Genomic DNA, 20752 nt, shown 5'->3' on the forward strand with positions numbered 1-20752 from the left:
TACTTTGCCTCAGCATCACCTGATGTAATTCGACTACATTCCATTATCATTGTTTTGTTTTTGTTGATGTTCAACTCATACTCATCTTTCAAGACTCTGTCCATTGCATTCAACCGATCTTCCAATTCCTCTGCTGCGCCTGACAGAATTACATCATCGGCAAACCCTCAAAGTTTTTATTACCTCTCTATGAACATTAATTCCTTCTCCAAAGTTTTCTTTGGTTTCATTTACTGCTTACACAATGTACAGATTGAAGGTGATAGGCTACAACCCTGTCTCACTCCGTTTTCAGACACTGCCTTTCTTTTACGTCCTTGTATTTAACTCCTGTTACCTTCAAAATTTCACAGAGAGTATTCCAGTCAACATTGTCAAAAGCATTCTATAAGTGTACAAAGGCTATAAACATAGTTTCGCCTTTCCTTAGTCTGTCTTGTATGTTAAGTCGTAGGGTCAGTATGGCCCCACGTGCGCCCACATTTCTCCGAAATACAAACTGGTCTTCCCCGAGGTTCTACGTTTTTTCAGTCTTCTGTAAAGAATTCGTGTCAGTATTATGTAACCGTGACTTATTAAACTGATAGTTCGATAATATTCTCACCGGTCAGCACCTGATTTTTTCGAAATTGGAATTATTATATTTTTCGGGAAGTCTGAGGATATTTTGCCTGTCTCATAAATTTTACACACCAGGTGGAAGAGTTTTGTCATGGCTGGCTCTGCCAAGGCTATCAGTAGCTCTGACGGAATATCGTCTACTCCCGGGGCCTTTTTTCGACTTTCAGTGCTCTGTCAGATTCCTCTCGCAGCATCATGTCTCCCATCTCCTCTTCGTCTGCGTTCTCATCCATTTCTATAATACTGCATGCAAGTTCATCCCCCCCTCAATATAATCCTTTCACTCTTCAGTTTTCCCTTCTTTGCTTAGGACTGATGTTCATACAGCTGCTTTTTGTTTCTCAAAAGGCCTCTTTAATTTTCCTGTAGGCAATATCTACCTTTCCCTTCGTGATATATTCTTCTATATCCTTACATTTGTCCTCTAGCATTTCCTACTTAGCTACTTTGCATTTCATTTTTTCGACGTTTTACTCCCTCTCGCCTGCTTCATTTGCTGCATTTTCTCCTTTCATCAGTAACATTCAATATCTCCTGTGTTATCCAAAGGTTTCTACTAGGACCTGTTTTTTCACCTATGTGATATTTTGCTGCCTTCACTATCTCTTAAAGCTACCCATTCGGCTTCTACTGTATTCCTTCCCCTGTTATAGACAACAGTTGCCTAATGCTCTTTTTGAAATTCTCGAAAAACTCTGGTTCTTTAAACTTATCCAAGTCTCATCTTCTTAATTTCCCAATTTTTTACAATTTATTTAGTTTTAGTCTATAGCCCTGGAAATGTCTTACAATTTGAAATCTGGTTCCGAAATTTCTGTTTCCCTATTATAAAGGTTGTAAATTTTAAGTTGAAAGACCAGAATAACTCGAAAAATAAACTTCACACGAAAAAATGTGTAGACTCCCAAGTTGGTTATTTTCGAGGGGAAATCTGCTGGTGCTAAAATTAGCCCACCACCTCAGCCTCCTGGGTGTGGGGCGGGAGGCAACTTTAAAATTTCAAATAGGAACCTCCATTTTTATTGCAGAATCAGATTCTACATAAAAACTACGTATATAAAGTCTTAAACATTTGTTTTGATTCTTGGTAGTTGGCGCTGTAGTTCAAGAAAATCGAAGTTCTCATTTTTGCGTGGAAAATGGTTACCGATAAATAAAAAATACTTATTTACTTCGTAAATTTTGATTAGCTATAACTAAAACTCTCCCTCTCTCCCCATAGGGTGGGGTTTGAGAGAGAGGAATTAGAGTTTTACAAATATTGATCCAAACTTATCCGAATCTGAGGAAAAAATAAATATTTTGGAACTATTTTATCTGCAGAATATTTTCTCCATGAGGATACCATCATCATTTAACCATACTGTAGAGCTGCATGCCCTCGGAAAAAGTTACGGCTGTAGTTTTCATTTGGTACCAGCGCACAAGGTGGTTTTGGTCGATGGTACAAGGCCAGATCAGTCAATCATGCAGACTGTTTGCCCTGCATCTACTGAAATTGCTGCTGACACTCTCCAACCATCCGTTTGTATGGCCTCTGAACAGATAGCCTCCGATGCGGTTGCACCTACAGTACGGCTGTCTGCATCGCTGAGGCATGAAACCCACCCCACCAGAGGCAATGTATGTAGTTCATGGGGAGGGGGAATGAAGTTTGATTACTTAAAATTAATGAAAACGTACTTGCCGACTTGAATTTTTAAAATTTTTCTCGTCTCGTTGATCTCTTTTTATTAGGACATGCCACGGCCTCTATGTTCTTCTGGATCTGCTTAAAGTTAAGTCTTATGGCAGGAATGGCTGTGAGATACCAAAGGCCAGGTACAAACCATGTAATTGGAAAGATTTTTCCGATCACTGGCGAAGTACGGGAGGTAGTTATGTACGTAAGTTCATCTATTACGTACGGGGTAGCTATGTATATAAGTTCATCTGTTAAGTATGATGTGTGCCTGTGTAGTGTTGTGGCATGTATGTGTTGGATGATGGTGATGAGAGAAGCGAGAAGGTGAAACCCGGCGCCGGCAAGTAGCATCCTCCAGTCGAAGAGCGCCGAGTGTTGTGTGCCCTCATTTCATGCGACAGGGTGGAGAGGTTTGTAACTGAATCCAGGACATTGGTGAAAGGACCGGCGCTCAGCGACCCTACGCCACTACTCTTCCTGTTCCCTCTGCCCTAAAGGTGGGTGAGCAGTACCAGTTCTACAGGTAGCCGAGACTTGCGAGAAGTCAGTTGGTGGGTGTGTACGTCGCACGCCATGTTGTCTAACAGGGCGTTTCCTATACCAAAATTCCAATGACACCCTTTTTCAGCACTTGAGCTGCTTTATCATTAGCCATTACTACCAATGCCTTGAGAAAACAACATTAGTACTCGGGGAAACTCATTCAAGCACATGTCCATTCCGCTAGTTCTCATTTTCTCAACAGTGGACGCATAAAGCATTTAAAAACATGGACAGTATTTGCTTTCAGTGTTCTTTTCCTCTACGTAGAAGGTTTATTACCTGTACTAGAGATGTCTCTAGCTAGTGTCGTAAATTTTACGGAAGTATTGGCGTTTCATAACATTCAAGACAGAAAAGTCGAATTCCAACTATTGCCACGCCTATCAGGGAGAACAGATTGCGCACTGGCGCCTCCCCTGCTGTAACAGCTATGGATCCTATGATGCCAGCATCTCCCACAAGGAACTCCCTATTGGCGATCATCATTCGACCCATTTTCTTTTTTTTTTTTTTTTTTTTTTTTGCTCATTCTGCAAGCTTTTCTGCGTTACTTGAGCTCAATAAAATATGTGAAAGCAATCACACAGGGAAAAAACTTAATATAAAGTACTACAGTGTAATACTCTCTTTAGTAAGTTACCGATTTTCACGTTAGAAGCTGAATCTTCTTCATTTTTCATAAAGTCCTTAACATTTATCATTTATCTTAACTAATTCATAACGGTTTCACGTGGCACATAATGATGATGAAAGGTACATCTTTCCTAGAATAAATCTGGTGACTATCTGTATAACAAGTTTTCAAGTTTTTATTTGCGTTATGCATTTAGGAGCTAAATCCCTGGCACTGGAGATTTCACTCCAAAATACACTGTGCAAAAGAATTACAGAGTCACGTCTTTGAAATGCCACCATTGCGACGCAGGTCTGAAATTTGGGTCAAAGGAGTCTACAACGTTCCACTGAAACGGCGCTAAAGCGTGGCACCCTATGACGTCACCTTCGGACTCGACTGCGATTCAAACAGCGAGATATCGACACATACTAAAATACAACCAGAGGTCAGAAGTTTGGGTCTGCTTTAAGGTGGGTTAATCATGTCATATTGCTATCAAATTTCACCATAATTCAGCACAAAGCCACTCTGCACGTGTCACATGATAGAAAAGTCGTCACAAACCCACTTAGCCACGTCTAACCCTTCCTCTTGATGCTTCTGCGACAGACGTCAGACCCGCGCCGCCCAGCGCTGAAATTACGTGGTTCTCTTGTGAGCTGGCCGGCGAAAAACATTTTAGGCACGCCGCCGCTGACAATCGCTCAAGCGGCCTCAGGAGGTCACATGAAGAGCTTCAATCAAATCATCCCCATCTCTTTGGCGTTTCGCGGACGAAGACGACAGTCTGCAGCACAGTGTGCAACAAAATCGTGTTCTTGACAACCGTTGACAGTGCCGACACTTACCGGAATTTTCTAGCCTAGTCTAACGACATCGTGTTACTACAACCTCTCTGGACGTGCTCTCACCCTATTGGAATGTAGCGCTACCGCAATTTTTGCTTTAATATGGAAGTCAAAGCACTAGGTATCGTTCGGCGAATTTCTAACGTGATCCAAAAAATCAAAGGGTATTTATTTATAAATTATAGAGCGCATCAATCAATCGTCCTTTTTTTAGGTTTTATTACACAAATCCAGATTTCGGCTAATGCCTAGCCATTATCGATGCACTATTATCTAATCTCGAAGCATGTTAGTTCCCTGTTGTTCGGCCATCATTCATATTCATATATAGTGTTCAAAGAACTGTGACTGACGCCCGAACAACAGGGAACTAACATGCATCGAGATTAGAAAATAGTGGATTGATAATGCCTTGACATTAGCCGAAACCTCGATTTGCTGCAAAAAGAAAAAACAGGACGACTGATTGCTGCGCTCTATAATTTATAAATGACATAACAGTCGCTGAGTGCACCCACCTAATGGAAGGTGATAAAGGGTACTTATGCTTTTTCACCCCTCCTGTTTCGCGCGCTCCTTTGGTGTGACCATGGCAGCTTACTTTATTGACGTGTGAATGAATAAAATGGCATAGAGTCCCTCCAAACCCAAGTTCCGCAACACGCTAGGTGACACCTGTGTACTTTTTTTGAGTACTTCAAAAATGCAGCTGTACAAAGACAACCTTGGATTTATTCCTGAGTGCCTGCTGGCAAACGACCCCTTGGACACTCATCGGATGACACATACCAACGAGCGGTCGCTAGAGCTGCAGTGTAGGACCATTCAGCTTTAGGATATAAAAGAGGTTGCCTACCAACAGGTGCCTAGGAAACGGTCGACGGTTGTCTCTGTACAAATACAATTTTACACGTGCGCATGTAGCACCGAGGGTGTTACCCCCGTAACCGTTACGGTGACGCACGTGTCAGTGTCACACCCATTCGTGATCAAGCCGAAGGAGGGCACGAATCGAGACGGCTGAAATAGGATTAACATGCTTTGCTGCTTAGGAACACGTTAAATTTAGTTCGAATGGTATTGAGCGGTTCTACGCTGCACATCATAGTGAAATAGTGGCCGAGTTGGGCTCTAATACGATCAGATGAGGTTCTGGGGGTTGCAGCCCTATGAAGTCCTTGCAGAAAGGGTCAATCATCTGGAAGTGTCAGAGGTTGTCAAGAAGGTCGTTCTGATGCACTTCGCACTACAGACTGTCGTTTCCAAATGCGATATATATGTAAATGAGCGCCCCAATAGAAAGGAGTGGTTTCGTTTACCTCCTTCGTGCCACCTCTTGAGGCCTTTTAGTGTCGATTCCGAGCGGCGGTGTCCGTGAAATGTTTTCCTTCCTCACCAAGAAGAAAACAGCGTTATTGAAATTCTGGGTAGTGGAGTTCTGACCATCACAGAGCCAAACAAGAGAGACAGTGAGATGTGGTTAGAGGGGAGAGTGCTGATGACCGTCCGATCATGTGACACGTCCGCGGTGGCGCTGGACGGAATTGTGGTGACATGGTGCCAGTGTGACATGAATGACCCACCCTGCACCTCAGAGAAGTTCTGGCCTTTTTCTTCGTGTGTGTCGACACATTACTGTTCGAAGCGTCGCCGAGCTCGAGGGTGACGTCGCAGGACGCTACACCTTTGCACGATTACAGAGGAAGTCGTTAGACATCTTTGAGCTAAATTTCACACTTCTGCGTCGCAGTGGTGGAAAACGACGGGGTCTCAAAAAATTAATTCCTTTGTGCAGTATATATACTGAAAATAAAAAAGTGAAAAACTGAAATCCAGGCAGCCAAGAGGCTTTATTTGTAGAAACTACATTTATTTTCTAATACAGATTAGAATAAACAAAAAAGAAAACTTTTTTAATTTTTGATACCAACAAAACCGTCGTTGGACATGTCGAGGGACAGAGATAAGAAACAACGCACGAATCAAAAGCAGAAAAATCCTAATGTTGATATAAACCAAGATGGTATCTGTTCTTTCGGAACAGATACCATCTGTGACCATGCAGCTCATTAGAATGAAATTGCAATGAAATGAACACCCTTAGCTGCTTACAGGCGTTGACATAGTTAAGGCTCACCTGCCACTTGACCATCTTCTTTTTCTTCTGTGCGATTTTACAAACAGTGCCCGAACTCTTACGGGAATCGGCAACGCGCCGCGAGTAATGAGTATAACGGGCGGGGCACAACGAATGTAGTGCGGGACAATACGTTGAGAACGTGGATTTCGCGGGAGGCGTGCCAGAGTTAAATCGCTGCAGTCGCGCTGTCCTCGGTGGCTCAGATGGAAAAGTGTCTGCCATGTAAGCAGGAGAACCGGATTTCGAATCCCGGTCGGGGCACACAAAATGGTTCAAATGGCTCTGAGCACTATGGGACTCAACTGCTGTGGTCATCAGTCCCCTAGAACTTAGAACTACTTAAACCTAACTAACCTAAGGACATCACACATACCCATGCCCGAGGCAGGATTCGAACCTGCGACCGTAGCAGCAGCGCGGCTCCGGACTGGAGCGCCTAGAACTGCACGCCCACCGCGGCCGGCCCGGGGCACACATTTTCATCTGTCCCCGTTGACGTATGTCAACGCCTGTAAGCAGCTAAGGGTGTTCATTTCATCCTAATGTTGATAGTTGTGGATAAATGTAATTAATTCGCAAATGAAAAAATCACTGGTGCGTACTGGATAGAAGAGAATCTAAGGGTTTCAGGTGTGTTGTTATATGTAAGTTGAAAATTAACTTAACTGATTACATAAGATACAAGATATTTTCGAGAATCGGTGAGGTAAGGATTCTGTGGGAAATACTAACTAGGAGGAGAGACAGGAAACAGGACATTTGTTTAGACAGAGGTAAAAATGCATCTGACGTATAGTCGGCAACTTTGCGTGAAGTGTCTCTGGTTGGCGCACAGCAGAAGTCACGACGGAGCGCATGAAAAGAGACTGAAGCCTGATAACCCCCCCTTTCCCGCATCACAACGTGGATGCCGCTTTAGAAGTTGACGAAAGACCCGGTAAAACATCATTACGTATCGTGTAGTACGTTTGGTTATAATAAAGTGGACCAACCCTGCAAGGTATACTTGCGGTTTCCTGGCAGTAGATGCGCTTGTCTACTGCGGGGACGTTGTGGTAGACGATGGACTGCGAAGGCGGAGAGCAGGTGCGCGCCTGGCTGCTGAGGGGCGCCCACGTGGTCTGGGGCACAATGGTGCATCGTGCAGGCCAGCGGCGCGGAATTCTCATAACTCGTCATATCGCGCCACCGCCACGCGCGCCGAATGCGTAATGAGTCGGTGCGAGGTGGCTCTGTGGCGTCCTGTACCACTCACAATGGGACCGTCGAGCATCCAGGTCTTTCACTGAAATTTGTGTGATTTTTCCACCTTTATATTAATTGCATCTTCACATTTTGTAAACGGTTTAACAATTCCAAGCGAATTAAATAAGAGAACTATAGCAAGGACACCAATTTAAATACATTCACGGAATGGCATCTGCACTCTTAACGGCCAACTTTTGCATTTAATTTCACATAAAGTAATTTTCACTTTTCTGCATACTGAATCTGCCCATCCGACTCCCGTTCATTTTTCTCATTCTTTATATTTTTCCTGCAGCTCTTTCTGTTTAGCTAGGTAACACTTTCTATTGACTTCATTCTTCAGTGACTCATATTACAGAAATCTTTTCTTTTGCGGAATATTTTTGTATTTTCTTCATTTGTAGATCAGTTCGTTTCTTGTGTTTACCAAGGACTCTGCTCAGTTACCTTCCTTGTACATATATTTTTATGTCCAACTACGGTGACTCATTTTTAGAAATATCCACTTCTTGTAACTAAAATACCAACAGAGAATCCATCATCGCAGTAACTATAGCCACAGAAAATTTCAGAAACAGTTAATCTTTTCTCTATACTTTAATTACTGATTATTTCTGACGACTCTCTTAACTGTCATCTTAACGTTCATTACTAACTGTGATCTCAGTCAACATCTGCTCTCGAATGAAATATAGAAAATGAAATATTCACTATTTTCTCTGAACATTGTAATAATGAACATTTAATCGTTCGCACTGCCCTTTTTATGTATACTCAGTGTAAGCCAACTTGATATCATTGCTAGGTACTTGAAGTACACTGGCTGACAAAAAACGTAAAGCATCCTGAAGGGGAGGTGGAAACTAAAAGAAAGAAACGACAAGAAATTTCGCAGCCGTCTTGGAAAGGGTGAAAGAATCATCCAACCAGCTGCGTAAGAAAGGTTTATTACCTAGATTTCGACAACTATGAAATTATCTTCTTCAGAAAGAGATTGTGATGCTTGTTAAATATAGTGCAGAAAAGGCTTTTATTCTGATGTACCTTTTCTACGCAATGTGTAACATGGATCAGAATCTACTTCTCAAGAAGATAATAATTTCTGATACCCATGTCAAGTGTTCTAATACATGTACGTTCGCATCTGGTTGGCTCATTCCTTCATGTTTTCAAGATTATCACTTTACAATTCCTCTCAAAAGCCATGTTGAAGATATTGAAATTTTACGGGTAGAGAGCGCATGTGATGTTATTTCAGTAACTAAAAATTCGAGTCACAGTTATAACGAACTTGATAGTATGAGCCCACTTATCGTTGTACCCCCAGGGCTGTATCCAAGCCCTGATTCGGTTGGAATGGTGTGGCATTTATGCCACATTGCGTCCCGCTTTTATTCCTACATTACATTATAGGCTGCAGTGTACGGAGCGAAGGTACATCAGTAGCCAGTAGTCGATAGCTGACCTCACAACAGGCGAATCCAGATGGTCACGTAGTGTGGGAACGTGGAATGTTCGAGAGGCTTCCTATGGTGGAGCAGTGGGGAGTAGACGTTCGGAAAGGGAGCCAAGCCGCATATTGCTCACAGTTTTTTTTTTTTTTTGCAGAATACAATTAAATTTTCTAACCAAAACGCATTCTTGCATATAATAATTTTAACAAATTTAATAATTTTAAAATATTTAATAATTTTAACAAATTTAATAATTTTATGAGAGACGTTAGAGGTTTTACTTAAGGTGAACTTTTGTTAGATGTTGAGATGGACCAATCAGACGCGAGCAGAGGAGACAGTCGCGAAACAGTGGTTAAGCGTCTGCAGGAGTCGCGATCGGGACTGTAAAGGTGTAAAGACATGTATTGTAAGTGATAGGACAGTGAGTGACACTAAACTGTTTCGTGTGATATTAATGGAAAATAAATAAACTAAATGTTAAAGCATTTTGCATGGAATGAGACTGTTATTCACTGTGATCAGGAAGTGTTTCAAGTTTCAAAATTTACTTTTACTGGTTGTATGCGTCTACAGGCTGTTGACGGCAAGGTTTGAGTAAATCTGGAGAGGCATTTGTGACATCCTAAGCCAGTGTCCGTTCCTTTATTTCGTCCGGATCATAATATGGAATTTTCTTTTGCACCACTGAGCGTCCCTGCACCATTCAGTACAGGAAAAAAAGGTTCAAATGGCTCTGAGCACTATGGGACTTAAATTCTGCGGTCATCAGTCCCCTAGACTTAGTACTACTTAAACCCAACTAACATAAGGACATCACACACATCCATGCCCGAGGCAGGATTCGAACCTGCGACCGTAGCGGTCGTGCGGTTCCAGACTGTAGCGCCTAGAACTGATCGGCAACTCTGGCCGCCTTCAGTGTAGGAACAACGAACTCTCGGTCTGCTGAGAAGAAGAATCCAATGTGGACATCAATATCTACAAACAGCATCCACGAGACATCTATGGAAGGCACTGCGTGGCCTAACGCACCTACAGAGAATCTGTGGAGATACAGGGCGCAAATGCAGAACAATTTCATAGCGTTCGTGTTATCTTCGTGTAACCAAAACAGTGAAGTGGTGCAATTCAGTGCCGGCTGGTGTAATGTATGGAAGCAGGAGTCTGCATTCCAATTTTCGGCAGTATCTAGTAGGCACTGAGCATATGGCTTGAATATTATCGTTTAGGTAATAAAAAGGCTTTATAATCTGCAGTGCACATCACGTTTCACTGCTTATTTTTACTTCGCATCTTTTCGCGGTATTTGTGTTATAATGGGTGGCATAAAGCAGTTGTATTCTCTTCTGAGGCAAACTGTACAGCAACGGTTGCAACTGATCCTTGATATCCTCAATACATGCACTGGAGTAGAATTGTTATTCGAGTTGGTCCCACACATTTTCTGTCTGGGCAGATATGTGGATGTTTCTGGCCAAGGGAGTACCTCAACATCATGCAAAAAGTTTACATTTATAGTTACCCTCAGCTACAGACGTATAGTTAGATTGGTCTGGCGACTGAACATGCAAGAGGTCGCGAGCAGAACACAAGAGCGGGGAGCGCCACCACCAGTTGGCGACAGGCAGCCGCTGTGGGGCACAGACACTTGTTATGATTCTCATCGTCAGTTGTTATGAGGACAGGTGGCCAATGCTAAATAGAAACATATATGGCAGGTTTGGCAGTGAAGTTCGTAAGGAGTTGGCTTCACAGTCGGTATCTACTGAAATAATTAGTAGACGTTGGTAAAAAGTAATATATATTGTACACTTGTGTTACAGGCTTCTTCACATGCTACATACATATAAATACAAACTGATATCTAGAGAGGCATCACTTATGCCATACATGGCTACACGCCTTTTTAGTGGTTGCCTCCTATTAGTTGAAGGCTATGCTACCTTCCTAGTTGACTACACGAGCAAGAGTGGACGAGAGCTCGCTAGGTGCTTGCCAAAAGCCGCGGAGCGGCGCTAGTCGCAACTCGCAGCTCCAGCGATCTCTATTACAGACTGTGGTCGATATCTGCAACCCTTACCAAGTGCGGTATCGAACGTTGATACCAGATTCTTCCCCTGCAAATCTGCTAACGGCCTTTGAATATGGTTTACGACCGCCGGGTGGAGGACCGCATGCTGACGTCGTTGAGGAGGTGGGGAGCCTAACTACAGGCGAGGCATGCCCAGCCACACCCCGTCATTCGGACCGAGGGGAGACAGGAAACGCCTGGAAACTTGTTCCAGGGTGCACGTCAACATGAGGTGTCTGTAACAACAATGGGAGGAGCCGAAGGGTCGACCTCCATCGGGTCGGGGCACCCGACCGGCAACAATGACTGGAAACCAGGAACTGCAAGACTGTTCTACGGCGGTGGACGTCGCTGTAACCGGAACGTCACTGTGCCCTATCACAGTCGAAAGCGGTCGGCCGCTGTGGCCGAGCGGTTCTAGGCACTTCAGTCCGGAACCGCGCGACTGCTACGGTCGCAGGTTCGAATCCTGCCTCGGGCATGGATGTGCGTGATGTCCTTAGGTTAGTTAGGTTTAAGTAGTTCTAAGTTCTAGGGAACTAATGATCTCAGATGTTAAGTCCCATAGTGCTCAGAGCCACAGTCGAAAGCACCTGGTCCATATGGTTATCCGGTCGCCGCAGCTATGCTGACACTTCGGGCGACTCCGCGCGAGACATGGCGTCCGCGCTGGCGCGTCGTCGCGTGGCAGTGGCAAAGCTACGGGCGCTGGCCATCAGGGACGAGGAGTGCAAGGAAGAGGTCCCCGCAGGGGCAGCCCCGTCGGCGCCGACCCTGGAAACATAGGGCAAGCGGCAGAGACACCACGACTAACGAGGCACATCTGATTCTGATGCCTGAGCACCTCACCAGATGGACCGGAGACGACAAACATAGCGCGGCCAAGACCGCGAAGAATGCACCCTTTCAGCCACCGGCTATTGCCGCGGAAATGAAGATAATAGACGGTATCATCTGACAAGAATTTGTGGGTCTGCCGTAGCAAAGAAACGCGGTGCGGAGGGTGCAACAAATTCATCAGAGTTCGGTGAGGACGACCATGCAGCAATTCAGCTGGCGAAGAACCGTCGCGGGGCTGAAATCGGTACGGAGATAAAAACAAGAAAAGAGCGTCCTCCTGAGAATGAGAGTCGCGCAATTTAGACATTTGCAACTTAAACGTCCGAACGAATCTTTCAGCGGCTCCGTTCGATTGAGGAGAGAACGGTGCAGAAGTTAAATGCTGAATACCATTAGATTGTAACCTCCCCACAAAATATCTCAATTAAATTGTCGCTCACTTATAACTTTTCAATAATTGACTGTGAATTTAACCTGGTAAATTTTGGACGTCAGCACTGCTGCGTCATGGCCCTGAAAGATCATTCTGAATAAAAAAGAGAAAAATTGTTACCTCAATGAAGTCGCCAGATAACGCATATATATCTGCTCTTAAAATAATGTTTTCTGGCACAGCCCTGTGCAATGCTGGCCGATAGATTTGTCGTTTATGAAAGGAAGCAATTGATTTTTTTTGCAACAATCGGGATGATCATGGATTGGAGAAATTAGTAAATTCTTTAAATAGAAATGAATGGTTGTTAAAAGTTACTTTTTCATGATTATTATTAGGACATTTTTAAAACATTTACATGGGACTTGAGAAAACATTACTACATATACGCGAGGCTGCTTTTTACCTTATACAATAATACTCAGGCTCCGGCATCGCTGCACCGCGACCGGCCCAGCCAACACGATACACCAGACCAGACCAGAGCAGACTACAGACTAGCAACAACTTACTGCTACAGCTACACAGTTCGTACTGCAGTCAACACCGCTCTCTGGTCAGAGATTCTCTTCTACTTTGCATATCGCAGGCAGCGCATGAGCAATACATCGAAATTACATCTGCTCGGACCTCTTACAAGATTCACAAAAGGTATCGAACTCTGCAGACACGAATTGAGGTCCCTTGTCGGTGACAAAGTCTTGTGGCAATCCTTCTATGCAAAAGATAGAAGACAAGTCTTTGATGGTAGCAGACGATGTAGTTGATGGAATGCGAACAACAAATGCAAAACCGCTAAAAGAATCAACAAGAATTAACCATTGTGCGTCCCAAAAAGAAGCAGTGAAATCTAAATGCAAACGATTCCATGGCAAAGTGGCCTTAGGTCAAGAGAAAAATTTCTGCGGTGGTGCGTATTGATTTTCGGCACACACAGAACAAGAAGAACAAATCTTGGTGATGTCAGCATCAGTTCCAAACAAGGTACACTGACGGCGAGCTAACTGTTTTGTCCGTACTATACCCCAATGACCTTGGTGAAGAAGTCGTAGCACAGCTAACTGCAACGAACGTGGAACAATAACAAGAGACTGGCCGTTGAGCAAGAGGACACCACGTTGTACAAAAAGACGTTGTCTGTGGACAAAAAAAAAAAAGACGAATCAACAGACCTTCAGGACCTTCAATCCGATTTTTAGACAAAGTCCATTGCGTAGTGACATAACGCAAAACAACACTTAAGACTGGATCGTTAGCTGTTTCTGTGGCTATAAAACAAAAGTCAACAGGAAAACTTTCTACAGCATCATCATTTTGCACATCGATGAACATACAAGCCTGTTCCGAAGAGTTGAACAGCATGTCTTTAGCTATTGGCAATCGGGATAACGCTTCGTTTTACCGTGCTGGGCAGCAGGCCGATACAAGATGTCGTAACGGTACTGCGACAAAAATAGTGACAAACGAATCAAGTTTTGAGCCGTACGTGGAGGCACGGGCTTTGACGGGTGAAACAAAGACGTGATAACTGTAAACTTGCTGCCATATAAGAACTCGTGGAATTTTGTAACTCCAAATATTAAAACGATAGCTTCCTTCTACATCTACATTCTACATCTACATTTATACTCCGCAAGCCACCCAACGGTGAGTGGTGGAGGGCACTTTACGTGCCACTGTCATTACCTCCCTTTTCTGTTCCAGTCGCGTATGGTTCGCGGGAAGAACGACTGTCTGAAAGCCTCCGTGCGTGCTCGAATCTCTCTAATTTTACATTCGTGATCTCCTCGGGAGGTATAAGTAGGGGGAAGCAACATATTCGATACCTCATCCAGAAACGCACCCTCTTGAAACCTGGCGAGCAAGCTACACCGCGATGCAGAGCGCCTCTCTTACAGAGTCTGCCACTTGGGTTTGCTAAACATCTCCGTAACGCTATCACGGTTACCAAATAAAACTGTGACGAAACGCGCCGCTCTTCTTTGGATCTTATCTATCCCCTCCGTCAACCCGATCTGGCACGGATCCCACACTGACGAGCAATACTCAAGTATAGGTCGAACGAGTGTTTTGTAAGCCTCCTCCTTTGTTGATGGACTACATTTTCTAAGGACTCTCCCAATGAATCTCAACCTGGTACCCGCCTTACCAACAATTAATTTTATATGATCATGCCACTTCAAATCGTTCCGCACGCATACCCCCAGATATTTTACCGAAGTAACTGCTACACGTGTTTGTTCCGCTATCATATAATCATACAATAAAGGATCCTTCTTTCTATGTATTCGCAATACATTACATTTGTCTGTGTTAAGGGTCAGTTGCCACTCCCTGCACCAAGTGCCTATCCGCTGCAGATCTTCCTGCATTTCGCTACAATTTTCTAATGCTGCAACTTCTCTGTATACTACAGCATCATCCGCGATAAGCTGCATGGAACTTCCGACACTATCTACTAGGTCATTTATATATATTCTGAAAAGCAATGGTCCCATAACACTCCCCTGTGGCACGCCAGAGGTTACTTTAACGTCTGTAGACGTCTCTCCATTGATAACAACATGCTGTGTTCTGTTTTCCAAAAACTCTTCAATCCAGTCACACAGCTGTTCTGATATTCCGTAGGCTCTTACTTTGTTTATGAGCCGACAGTGCGGAACTGTATCGAACGCCTTCCGGAAGTCAAGGAAAATAGCACCTACCTGGGAGCCTGTATCTAATATTTTCTGGGTCTCATGAACAAATAAAGCGAGATGGGTCTCACACGATCGCTGTTTCCGGAATCCACGCTGATTCCTACAGAGTAGATTCTGGGTTTCCAAAAAACATGATACTCGAGCAAAAAACATGTTCTGAAATTCTACAACAGATCGACGTCAGAGATATAGGTCTATAGTTTTGCGCATCTGCTCGACGACCCCTCTTGAAGACGGGGACAACCTGTGCTCTTTTACAATCATTTGGAACCTTCCGTTCCTGCAGAGACTTAAGGTACACGGCTGTTAGAAGGGGGGCAAGTTCTTTCGCGTACTCTGTGTATGTGTAGAATCGAATTGGTATCCCGTCAGGTCCAGTGGACTTTCCTCTGTTGAGTGATTCCAGTTGCTTTTCTATTCCTTGGACACTTATTTCGATGTCAGCCATTTTTTTGTTCGTACGAGGATTTAGAGAAGGAACTGCAGTGCGGTCTTCCTCTGTGAAAGAGCTTTGGAAAAAGGTGTTTAGTATTTCAGCTTTATGCGTGTCATCCTATGTTTCAATGCCATCATCATCCCGGAGTGTCTGGATATGCTGTTTCGAGCCACTTACTGATTTAACGTAAGACCAGAACTTCCTAGGATTTTCTGTCAAGTCGGTACATAGAATTTTACTTTCGTATTCACTGAACGCTTCACGCATAGTCCTCCTTACGCTAACTTTGACATCGTTTAGCTTCTGTTTGTCTGAGAGGTTTTGGCTGCGTTTAAACTTGGAGTGAAGCTCTATTTGCTTTCGCAGTAGTTTCCTAACTTTGTTGTTGAACCACGGTGGGTTTTTCCCGTCCCTCACAGTTTTACTCGGCACGTACCTGTCTAAAACTCATTTTACGATTGCCTTGAACTTTTTCCATAAACACTCAACATTGTCAGTGTCGGAACAGAAATTTTCGTTTTGATCTGTTAGGTAGTCTGAAATCTGCCTTCTATTACTCTTGCTAAACAGATAAACCTTCCTCCCTTTTTTTATATTCCTGTTAACTTCCATATTCAGGGATGCTGCAACGACCTTATGATCACTGATTCCCTGTTCTGCACTCACAGAGTCGAAAAGTTCGGGTCTGTTTGTTATCTGTAGGTCCAAGATGTTATCTCCACGAGTAGGTTCTCTGTTTAATTGCTCGAGGTAGTTTTCGGATAGTGCACTCAGTATAATGTCACTCGATGCTCTGTCCCTACCACCCGTCCTAAACATCTGAGTGTCCCAGTCTATATCTGGTAAATTGAAATCTCCACCTAAGACTATAACATGCTGAGAAAATTTATGTGAAACGTATTCCAAATTTTCTCTCAGTTGTTCTGCCACCAATGCTGCTGAGTTGGGAGGTCGGTAAAAGGAGTCAATTATTAACCTAGCTCGGTTGTTGAGTGTAACCTCCACCCATAATAATTCACAGGAACTGTCCACTTCTACTTCACTACAGGATAAACTACTACTAACAGCGACAAACACGCCACCACCGGTTGCATGCAATCTATCCTTTCTAAACACCGTCTGTGCCTTTGTAAAAATTTCGGCAGAATTTATCTCTGCCTTCAGCCAGCTTTCTGTACCTATAACGATTTCAGCTTCGGTGTTTTCTATCAGCGCTTGAAGTTCCGGTACTTTACCAATGCAGCTTCGACAGTTTACAATTACAATACCGGTTGCTGTTTGGTCCCCGCATGTCCTGACTCTTCCCCGCACCCTTTGAGGCTGTTGCCCTTTCTGTACTTGCCCGAGGTTATCTAACCTAAAAAACCGCCCAGTGCACGCCACACAATCCCTGCTACCCGTGTAGCCGCTTGCTGCGTGTAGTGGACTCCCGACCTATCCAGCGGAACCCGAAACTCCACCACCCTATGGCGCAAGTCGAGGAATCTGCAGCCCACACGGTCGCAGAACCGTCTCAGCCTCTGATTCAGACCCTCCACTCGGCTCTGCACCAAAGGTCCGCAGTCAGTCCTGTCGACGATGCTGCAGATGGTGATCCCTGCTTTCATCCCGCTAGCGAGACTGGCAGACTTCACCAAATCAGATAGCCGCCGGAAGCCAGAGAGGATTTCCTCCGATCCATAGCGACACACATCATTGGTGCCGACATGAGCGACCACCTGCAGATGGGTGCACCCTGTAACCTTCATGGCATCCGGAAGGACCCTTTCCACATCTGGAATGACTCCCCCCGGTATGCACACGGAATGCACATTGGTTTTCTTCCCCTCTCTTGCTCCTTCTCGATCTGCGAGTAGTTACGCTGCGCAGAGGAGAGTAGCTTCGATGAAAATGCGATCGGGCGATAGCACAAACCAAATTTGTGAGCGAGAACAGCTCCGACCCCGAAATCAGAAGCGTCAACCATGAGGACAAGAGGTTTTGCAGGATCGAAGGGCGTAAGACACGTGCTAGATAACAAATGCAAATTTAAGCTGCTGAAAGTCACGTTCGCATTCAGGCGACCAAATGAACGGAACGGTGTTTCGACACAGTCGATGTAATAGTGCTTCAAGAGATGATGCCTTAGGCAAAAACTTGTGATAATAGTTGAGCTTGCCTAGAACTGATTGCAATTCTTAAAACTCTCTTGGGTGCTGGTAGCTCTATATTGCTCTTAAATGATCCGGACTTGGATGGATGCCTTGAAAGTTTATCACATGTCCCAAGTAGGACAACTGTTCTGAAAAAAATGTGCTCTTGCGATTATTGAGTCTAAGTCCATTTTCACGGAGCAGTTCAAACAACTGTCTTAAATTTTACAAATGTTCTTGCTGCGTAGAACCAGAAACTACGATGTCATCTAGGTAATTACACACTGAAGGTATCGACGCACAGAGTCTGTAAGTACTGCTGAAACAGTGCCGGTGCAGAGGTAAATCCGAACAGAAGCCTTTTAAATTTGTAGAGACCTTGTAACCTCCTCGTATAAAATAATATAAAAATAATTTTTGTTAATATCTTAACTCATGAAAACTGATAAATTTTGACGTAAGCAGCGCTACACCATGGCCCTGTGAAATCAGTCTGAATTCTTACCTCATGATGGTGTCGCCGGATAACGCTGTCTATATGTCTGATCGTGAATGGCACAGCTTAGTGCAATGTTGGCCTGCCTATGTACTAATACTGGACAACATTTGTCTGAGATCTGAAGCATTAGAAAAACTGACTTCTTATTGACATAGCTGCACAGCTGGTCGTCTGATTACTAAAGAACACATGATTATGATCTGAGAAAATTTATGAAATATTTAAATTTAAATATATGACTAGATCTGGACTGGTAATGACTTAAGGCAAAATTATTCCTTCCTTTTTTTTGTAGACTGGTAAAAATTATATTCTGAAAGTCCTTTGCATTATTGATAAAGGGGCGGACACTGCACATCGATATGAAATATTTAGTTTACTAAGGCTACAAAATGAGTTTTGGTAATTAATATACAGGGTTATTACAAATGATTGAAGCGATTTTACAGCTCTACAATAACTTTATTATTTGAGATATTTTCAAAATGCTTTGCACACACATACAAAAACTCAAAAAGTTCTTTTAGGCATTCACAAATGTTTGATACGTAACCCTTTAGTGATTCGGCAGACATCAAGCCGATAATCAAGTTCCTCCCACACTTGGCGCAGCATGTCCCCATCAATGAGTTCGAAAGCATTATTGATGCGAGCTCGCAGTTCTGGCACGTTTCTTGGTAGAGGAGGTTTAAACACTGAATCTTTCACATAACCCCACAGAAAGAAATCGCATGGGGTTAAGTCGGGAGAGCGTGGAGGCCATGACATGAATTGCTGATCATGATCTCCACCACGACCGATCCATCGGTTTTCCAATCTCCTGTTTAAGAAATGCCGAACATCATGATGGAAGTGCGGTGGAGCACCATCCTGTTGAAAGATGAAGTCGGCGCTGTCGGTCTCCAGTTGTGGCCTGAGCCAATTTTCCAGCATGTCCAGATACACGTGTCCTGTAACGTTTTTTTCGCAGAAGAAAAAGGGGCCATAAACTTTAAACCGTGAGATTGCACAAAACACGTTAACTTTTGGTGAACTGCGAATTTGCTGCACGAATGCGTGAGGATTCTCTACCGTCCAGATTCACACATTGTGTCTGTTCACTTCACCATTAAGAAAAAATGTTGCTTCATCACTGAAAACAAGTTTCGCACTGAACGCATCCTCTTCCATGAGCTGTTGCAACCGCGCTGAAAATTCGAAGCGTTTGACTTTGTCATCGGGTAGCAATTGTAAACGGTAAGGCTTCTGCTTTAGCTTTTTCCGTAAGATTTTCCAAACCGTCGGCTGTGGTGCGTTTAGCTCCCTGCTTGCTTTATTCGTCGACTTCCGCGGGCTACGCGTGAAACTTGCCCGCACTCGTTCAGCCGTTTCTGCGCTCACTGCAGGCCGACCCGTTGATTTCCCCTTACAGAGGCATCCAGAAGCTTTAAACTGCGCATACCATCGACGAATGGAGTTAGCAGTTGGTGGATCTCTGTTGAACTTCGTCCTGAAGTGTCGTTGCACTGTTATGACTGACTGATGTGAGTGCATTTCAAGCACGACATACGCCTTCTCGGCTCCTGTCGCCATTTAGTCTCACTGCGCTCTCGAGCGCTCTGGCGGCAGAAACCTGAAGTGTGGCTTCAGCCGAACAAATCTTTATGAGTTTTTCTAGGTATCTGTAGTGTGTCGTGACCATATGTCAATGAATGGAGCTACAGTGAATTTATGAAATCGCTTCAATCATTTGTAATAGCCCTGTACATATGTTTTACATAGTTATAGAGTATATATGAAATCATTCACAAATTATAAGCACTGAACATGCAAACGTAGTTATGAATATTAAGAATCAGGCACAGTGCACATGCGCTGTATAAGTCTTTAGTATCTTTTATAAGAAGGTGAGGCATGGAAAGGATAGCATCATGGTTGTAGCACAGTTGGTTGCACATAGCTGCATTGAAAAGTCTGTATCTTTTCACAGAAGCACAACACCAGTTGTGACAGTCTGAATGTCTCTTTTCCGAAGCATTTATCAGTGTAGGTAAGACACTGAAATGTGGTATTAATATTGTATGTTGCCCTTTTGGTAGTACATTAGGTACACCATGCAATAGGCCCATAATAACATTTCTGTTGGTCAGTATGGTGGACAGCTTGATATGTCAACACCACATACTTGTAGAATCCATTATCTGTACATCAACGCAGAATTACTGCAAAAAATCCAAATAGAGTGCTCCATGACCATGACAATGGGCAGGATATAGGAAAGTCTCATTAATTGGTGATAATTGAGTCAGAGGTTGAAGGGTATATTTTGTCTTATAACATTATGTGAAAATGACGTTATTGGCATCAATTCAAAGTTACAAAGTTTATGACGACTTTCGGTCCCATAACGTATGTAAGGTAAGCTCACATGAGCATTCCATTGGCGGTTTTACATACCCGTAGATATATACATGATTTAATATAATATGCAGATCAAGAAAACAAT

This window comes from Schistocerca piceifrons, chromosome 3, assembly GCF_021461385.2.
Source record: "Schistocerca piceifrons isolate TAMUIC-IGC-003096 chromosome 3, iqSchPice1.1, whole genome shotgun sequence".
In the NCBI taxonomy this organism is placed as follows: Eukaryota; Metazoa; Arthropoda; class Insecta; order Orthoptera; family Acrididae; genus Schistocerca; species Schistocerca piceifrons.